The sequence below is a fragment of the Phasianus colchicus genome, chromosome 15, assembly GCF_987193195.1.
Source record: "Phasianus colchicus chromosome 15, bPhaCol1.hap1.1, whole genome shotgun sequence".
NCBI classification, from domain to species: Eukaryota; Metazoa; Chordata; class Aves; order Galliformes; family Phasianidae; genus Phasianus; species Phasianus colchicus.
In genome coordinates this window covers 14,378,833-14,385,887 of record NC_143450.1, presented here as the reverse complement: position 1 = coordinate 14,385,887, position 7,055 = coordinate 14,378,833, and the positions used below count along the sequence as shown (strand labels likewise).

Here is a 7,055-nt window from a genome sequence, read left to right as displayed (position 1 = left end):
GGAGCTTTCCTCCAAATTTTCATGGTCTCTTATTTTTACAGTGCAAAGGGCTGAGCAATTACAGACTTATAATGCAGTGGATACTTCAGCAGGAGAAAATGCTCTACTGCATCTCCTTTTGCACCCACTAGTAAACTTCATGTGCCCACAAAGATTCAGGCAGAAAGCTCCTCAGTGCACAGCCAGGAGATTTTAAGAACCAAGACTCAGAATGCATCATCCATTCTATAACACTTCATAATGAACGTATATGAAGTCCAGTTCTTGTCTCACTTTGAAGATCTATCGTCTAACAGGTACAGTGTCAAAGACCTCATTCTCTGGCACTTGTTTTCCACTGACATGACTTTATGGCCAAAAGCCAACTGTGTCAAATCAAACTTTTCAGAGATACCCCATAATTGAGAGAACTCCAATTTCTGCGTGTTCGAGGCTCTGCTTTCTTTCTAGCCACATATTTGCATGGAAGCTCCTGTGATCTAACAACCCCTGCCTCAGTCTGCAGCAGGCAGTGCTCCCAGTGGCCAAGTTACAATCCATGGGGTTTTTAATTGAGACCTAGCTCCTCCTGCAATGATATGCAATTTAGCAATTGGGATAGGGGAGTTAAAACCATCTCTGGGACACCTCGCTTTGATGGTGTCATCAGCCTGCAGCGGTGATGCTAAACTGGGGACAGTGTGAGCATGGAAGTGGTTTAACCATTGGCACACTGTGGGATTTCAGACCTGGCCATGCAGCACAGGTAGTGCTGCCTGCCCTGACCTTTTGTCCCTCTTCGTTTCCTTGTGGCTGTGGGAGGTCTTGCTGGGATGTTCCTGATTTGGGGACTGACGCTCTGCAACATTTGCCTTCTAAAACAGATTTGCTCTCTCTGTTGTGGTAAGCAGTGAGACATCATAGTAGTTCACATTTGTTTAGATTTGTGGATTTTTTTGCTGGTAACTACTTACACATCTCCTTTTGTAGCAGCTGTTTTTCTATGACTTGCATCTGTGGCATGTTTTTGAGGCCAGGAGATAACAGATTTGTTGCTGAATGTAGACATAACATACGTTGTCAAGATTCATATGCAGTGAAAATCTGTACCCCTTCATAAATCACCAGGGTTTCTTTGTTTCCTCAGTTTAAACATCCCTATCTGATCAGTCACTAGCTGCAGTCTGGCACAAATTCAGTGGCAGAATCGAGGGGAGAGATAGCTGAAAAGTATTTGAATCACAAAATCACTGAGGGGCATTTTATTCCCATGTGCCCTTGGAAAGCAATACAGTAAAAAATATAGCGGGCTGCTATTTAGTTTCATACAACACTCCCAGTGTTGAGATTTAGCTGATCTGTCCCTGCAAACTGCAGCACAATTTTACCCAAAAAAGCCCACGTTCTTGGGTATACTCATATGGCAAAGCCACAGAACAGCCAGCCAAATGCAGAGCTGGTGACAGAGCTGCTTTCTCCTGCATCTTTGTAAAAGACTGAAATTCAGTCCTGTGAGCTGAACAGTCCCTTTGGGTCTTCACTTATTAGGTGAGACAAGCTCTCACATGCTCTTGTATATACAAGACCAGGGTAGAAGAGGACATGTGAGCAAACCCTGGTACCTACAAAGAAAGAGGTGTTTGGTTTTCCTGTGCAGTTCATCCTTCCCCAGGCCAACGCTCTCCCCTCCAGGTGCCTTGCTGCTGCTTAGGAGGGTATCCAGAGTGACAGGCACAGAGAGCAGCATGCATGAGACACAGGAGAGTGTCCCATAACCCACATTATCTAATCCAATATGAGCTTGGATATCCAAAGCAGCAAAACAATGCTGAGAGCTCAAAGTCTTACACTGCATCCAACGTGGGGGAGCTGCATCTGTCCCATCTCCTTGGGGTAATGCAGCTCTAATGAGAGATGGGCAGACCAAGTCCCACCATGGGTTGATTGTACATGGACAGAGCCTCCTGCTTCTTATTTTAGTGCTCTGAAATAAGAGCACACACGTTTTTCATTGCAGAAGCCTCCTTTGCTCTCCACCAGCTGGCAGCACACCCCTCAGCTTGGTGGCTACTGAGAGAAGGTAAGGAAAGGTGAGCAGAAAGCGTGAGACAGGCAGAAAGCAGACTTCAGGGGAGGTTCTCCTTCACTAGCCCTGGTTTCATTTATCCTGCTAAGACCCAAAGCCTTCCTGGTATCAAGGAAAACTACAAGGAAAAATACAGATTATTATGCCTTTTTTTTTTCCTTTTCTTTTCTTTTCTTGCATTTAAAAAGCTGAGGAGGTTTCTATTTGCTCCAAACATAGTTTCCTGATATTTTATGCTTCTTCTGGAAGATGGCCATTACATCTCCCACAAAACTCCCATTAACTTTATTCAGCTCAGCATCACTGCCTTCACACACTGCACATTACACCACCCAAGTGCGTCTGACATCTCACTCTATATTCAGGTGTAGAAAACCAGAATAAAGCCCAACTGTAAGTTATCAAAGGTAACATCAGACAGTAACAAAATCTTTCCTTGATATGCAATTTTCTAAAGGATCTCAGCTCCAGGACCTCATTAAAGCCTTTGGTTTGGTATCACCAGGAGAGTCAAAGAAACTGGAGGGAATTCCAGGAGTTGGATTCAGTGATCCTTATGGACCCCTTCCAACTCAAGATATTCTATGATCACATGAAATAGGGATTAACAAGGAACCATTGATTCAATTATTTTCCCTAGAGAACGAGAAAACACAGAGTTTGTGTTGAAAATGGAAATGGCAAAGCAGCAGCAGGAAAGGGGAGTACTGACTGCCCACATCACCATTCCCATCCTCAAGGATGCGTTTTGAGAACTGACATCTTCTGTCTGCAGCAGTGACAATGGATGCTGGTCACCTTCTGTAAACACGTGGGAAAGACAGTGCCTGTGGCAAAGAGCCATGTAAGAATCATTTTGGTACAGAAATAAGGGGCTTTCTAGCCATGTGAGCAGCGTGGTTCAGCTGCACCACACAACGTGGCATTACCCAGGAGGGGGCTGTGCCAGAGGATGAATGATTTATTCCCAGATTTACAGTGCTTTAAAGCCTTGCAGAGGTGATGCGCATCAGGGAGACACAGGGCTCTAGAGGGGCAGTTTGCAGCTTCCTCCGTGGTCTTACCACCTCCTGTGAGCAATGGAAGGAGGTGAAATGTGGCTGCATGTCCTTGACCAAGCAGAGGAATAGGCAGCACTCTGGCAGCCCTTCTGGGGGGCTGCTGTGATTCTGGAACTGTTGAGCACTTTTGGGTGAGGCAGGAGCAGCAAGCCTTCCCTGCAATGCCTGTTATCCAACACGAATGGAAGGGTCAAAATTTGACCCTTAGAACTGATGAATGAAGTCAACCTGTGAAGATTAGAGCTGTTCATTTCGGGGCGTGGGGAGGGTTGGTTTGTTCTGTGCTTTAAAAATCCCACAGGCATGGAGGAAATAAGTGCACCGATGCAGGCTGAAGCTCTTCTGGCTTCCAGCTCAGCTCAGGATGACTGTGGCACAATCGATTCCAGATGCTGAGTTTCCGGTGGTGGCTGACACAAACACAGACACACAGACACACAGAAATACAAATTCACACAGTAACTTCTTCAGTTCCATGGGCTCAGACATAATCCCAGACTCTGCTACAAGAAAGACAGACATTACAGCTCCAGAGCCTGTTCCCCATGGACCTGACCAGCCCACAGGCTGGCAAATGCTCTGGGTCTTTTTATGCATGTCCAGGTAGGATGATGTCCCCTGATGGTGGTGGTGGTGGAGGAGCCCAACTCACAGAGCTCTCAGCAGTGCTGTGTCAGCCCCACGTGAGCACAGACCTCAGAGGTGCAGCACAGCACTGGAAGTGTCTGGTTAGCCTGCTGCTGGTTGTAGGCAGAAAATTAATGACCTGATTCCAATTATAAATATTCCAGAGAGGGCTAATGATGATTAATCTGCTGTTACAGAATTATTCTTTTATGACTTGTTATGTATTGTTCATATGAGTATAGTCACTCGTGACACCTGTTCCTCTTGATAGCATCTATCACTTATTAAATCTTTGCAAGTAATTTAGTAGGGTAACCGTCATGCATAAATAGTATTCGTGGCAGGTTCAGTGCAGTGACTGACATCAGTGATCGACTGACAGTGCATGAGCAGAACATGGAGGATCCAAAACCTGAGACAAACTCTGCATCTCGGGGGAGACCAAGACCTTCAGCCTCCATTCCTCTGGTGCAGCACAGAAGCACATCCTCTGCTGCAGTCAATAGACTCCAGGAATACCTCCAGGCAAAGGCTCAAGTTGGGACTCAGCATAAGAGGAAAGCCAATTTTGCGGAGAGTTTTTACTATGAAGATATAAAGTTGCAATAGAATGTTAGCAACTGCTTTAGGCTGGAATTTTCCAGATACATAAGAGGCAATAGGTCCCAAATCCCACTGGATGGGTACCCAGCTCTCACAGCCTCCTCTGAGCAGCCCAGCTTCACTCTGACTCATTACCCGTTTCACTGCTATTATTTCTTCATAAGATTTTGTTTAAGTTATTGTGCTCTTAATTTCCTGTTTCACAATCCTTTGGCGATGCCAGCAAAATATACTAATGCCGATTTCTGGATTTGCATTGGAACATGCAGAGGATTAAAATTAACCGCAGCTCCTCATTGGCTCAGGGCAATCAAAGGTTCAGTGCACAGATCTCAGATTAATACCTCAGACCGTCACTGCCAAAGCCCAAGGAACAGAAGAACTGGATCTCTCTCAGCCATGAACGCTGGGCAAACCCAAGTCCAGCACTGAGAGGTGAAGCTCCATGGCTGCAGCTGAAGGTGTACAGGCTGCATCCTTGTTCTGCTTGCTCCTGGGCAAGGAAATGCACTGACAAAGCTAAGGCTGTGTTCACCATGAGTAACAAACACCCGCAGCTCAGCTCTCTGACTAAGGGCTGCTTCACCAGCACGGTCATTATTTCATCATAAATTCATTTTATTTCTTTATTTTACTTTATTTTTTGCAGTAAGAAACCATTTCTCCTGATAGATGCATAACCGCGGATGACGTGGGTGTAAAACTGGGCACAAGTGAAGGATTTGTCAGCGGACACACAGGGCTTGGAGGGAAAGCCTGGAGACACATGGATCGACTTCTAGCTGTGCCCTCAGAACTGCAGTGTTGCAAGAGTTCTCTACAGAGAGCGCAGGAGTGTTAAGGAAAAACCCACGAGCTGTGAAGCATCGGGGCTGCCAGGAAATGGCTGATTGTGGAGCATTTCAGATGTCTCTGGTGAAACACAGAGCCCAGAGGTGGATTGCCCTGATCACCCAGTGGGCTCGTGGCCAAACTGAAGCAAGGATCCAAGCCCCCCAAGCCCCAGGCAGTGGATTGTATCTCAAGCTGAAAGATTTCTAGGGGGAAGATGGATTCATCTCTGGTTCTTCAAACAGATTTTGCTTCTGATTTACACGCTGTCTTTCCTCACCAGTAACAATGGACTCAGGCCCTTCTGCTCTCATTACCATTGCAGATTAGCAAACATGTTAGAAAAGAGTCTGGTGTCAAGATGTTTGTTGAGGTTGGTGGTTTGGTCAGATGGGAATAAGAGAAGTAAATTCTCCAGGGGAGGATGTTTGTAGTCCCAGTTCTTTCTTCTGACCATGTGTCCAGCCAGACAAATCCACAAACATGCAAGACGGTAACAACTGTAGCCAACAGAATTTTTCTAATTAACTTTCTGTGCACAAAATCCAGTGTTTCTGCACCTCAGACTCCATCCGAAGTGTGTTTAAGTGGATGGAAAGGTTCCCACCCCCTGCAGCAGCTATGGGTCGGAGCCCCAGGACAACAGGCAGAGCAGGGGCTCCATTTATTTTGGAAATTCCATCCGTGAGCACAGCGCCTGTTGGAGAAATCCCATTCCTCAACATGAAGCAGTTCTCAGTGCTGTGGTTTGTTCCAGTCCGTGCTCCAGCCAGTGACATTTTGGTACATAAATAATTACCCTTTGGGCTCCGGAGGCATTGCTTTCCCTGCCAGCTTTCTCCTACCCCTTTCTCCATGTCCAGAACTGGTCTACAGACCTTCTGTAGCTTCAGGTGTGAAGAACGGGTCAGTTCCAAGGGCTGAAGTGGAAACTGGAAAACACACCAAGCTAAACAGAATACCCAAGCCAAGCATTTTATGTGTATGTAACAACATGTGCTGTTATACAGGAAGACTGAAGTCTCCCTGCACTCCACATGATGAACATTTTGCTGATGATGGAAGTCATTCAGATCATGCTTTGTTGCAGGGTACAAAGGAACTATTTGTCCCACAAACCTGTCAGCTTTTATAACCTCTATTTCTTAATGATGGTGCATCTTTTTTTCTCTCTCTCCATTTTAACAAGCACCCTGGCTGGTGGTAACTGTTGAGTTCTTGAGGAGGTGAAAGAACTCTTTTCAGTGGATGCAACTTGAACAAACTGGAATCTCTGGAAGCAATGCTAAGTCCAAGAAAGACAGTTAACACCTGTCAGGCTTACACCATGCAGCATCCACTATAGATAGGGTAAGCTGGCTCTTGCACTAGAACCAGCTGCCTGCAAGAGAGAGGAGAAGGAGGGAAGGAGAGAGAGAAGGAAGCAGGGGGAAGTGGGGACCACAGTTCTGTGATGGGACGGGGGAATGAATCCTGCACCGGCTGATGCATGGCATGGCTCTAAGTCCTCCTGCCCACCTCAGTTGCAGTGCTACACATCAGTGGCTGTGCTACTGTCAAGCTTAGACACCAAAATGGTTATGCTGGTCTTTGCACTCAGATGTAGCCTCACACCTGAGCTCCCGTGTAGTTGCAGCCTAGGCAAGAGGCTGGCTGGGAGATACTCAGAGTTGTAATTCAGCAAAGCAAGGGAGAGGAAAGCAAATAGAGTGAGCACAGGTGTGGGACAGCTGCTGAACATATGGATGGAAAGGAAGGGATGGCATGGCCAGGCTGGGTAGGTATCAGTAGGAGGCACACATCGTCCCTGTGTGTGGAGAGAGGGATGGCAGTTGGAAGGCAAAAGCCGATTCCAGCAAAGTTAATGG

At 46.4% G+C, this 7,055-nt stretch overlaps 1 long non-coding RNA gene across 1 annotated transcript; it reads left to right on the top strand.

Annotated features, from left to right (window-relative positions):
- The first annotated feature begins 250 nt into the window (after positions 1–250).
- On the top strand, positions 251–5,640 carry LOC116231919 (uncharacterized). The gene is made up of 3 exons (XR_004167567.2): positions 251–296; positions 1,997–2,059; positions 5,006–5,640. It is a non-coding gene; the product is annotated as an uncharacterized LOC116231919 (long non-coding RNA).
- Positions 5,641–7,055: the final 1,415 nt, after the last annotated feature.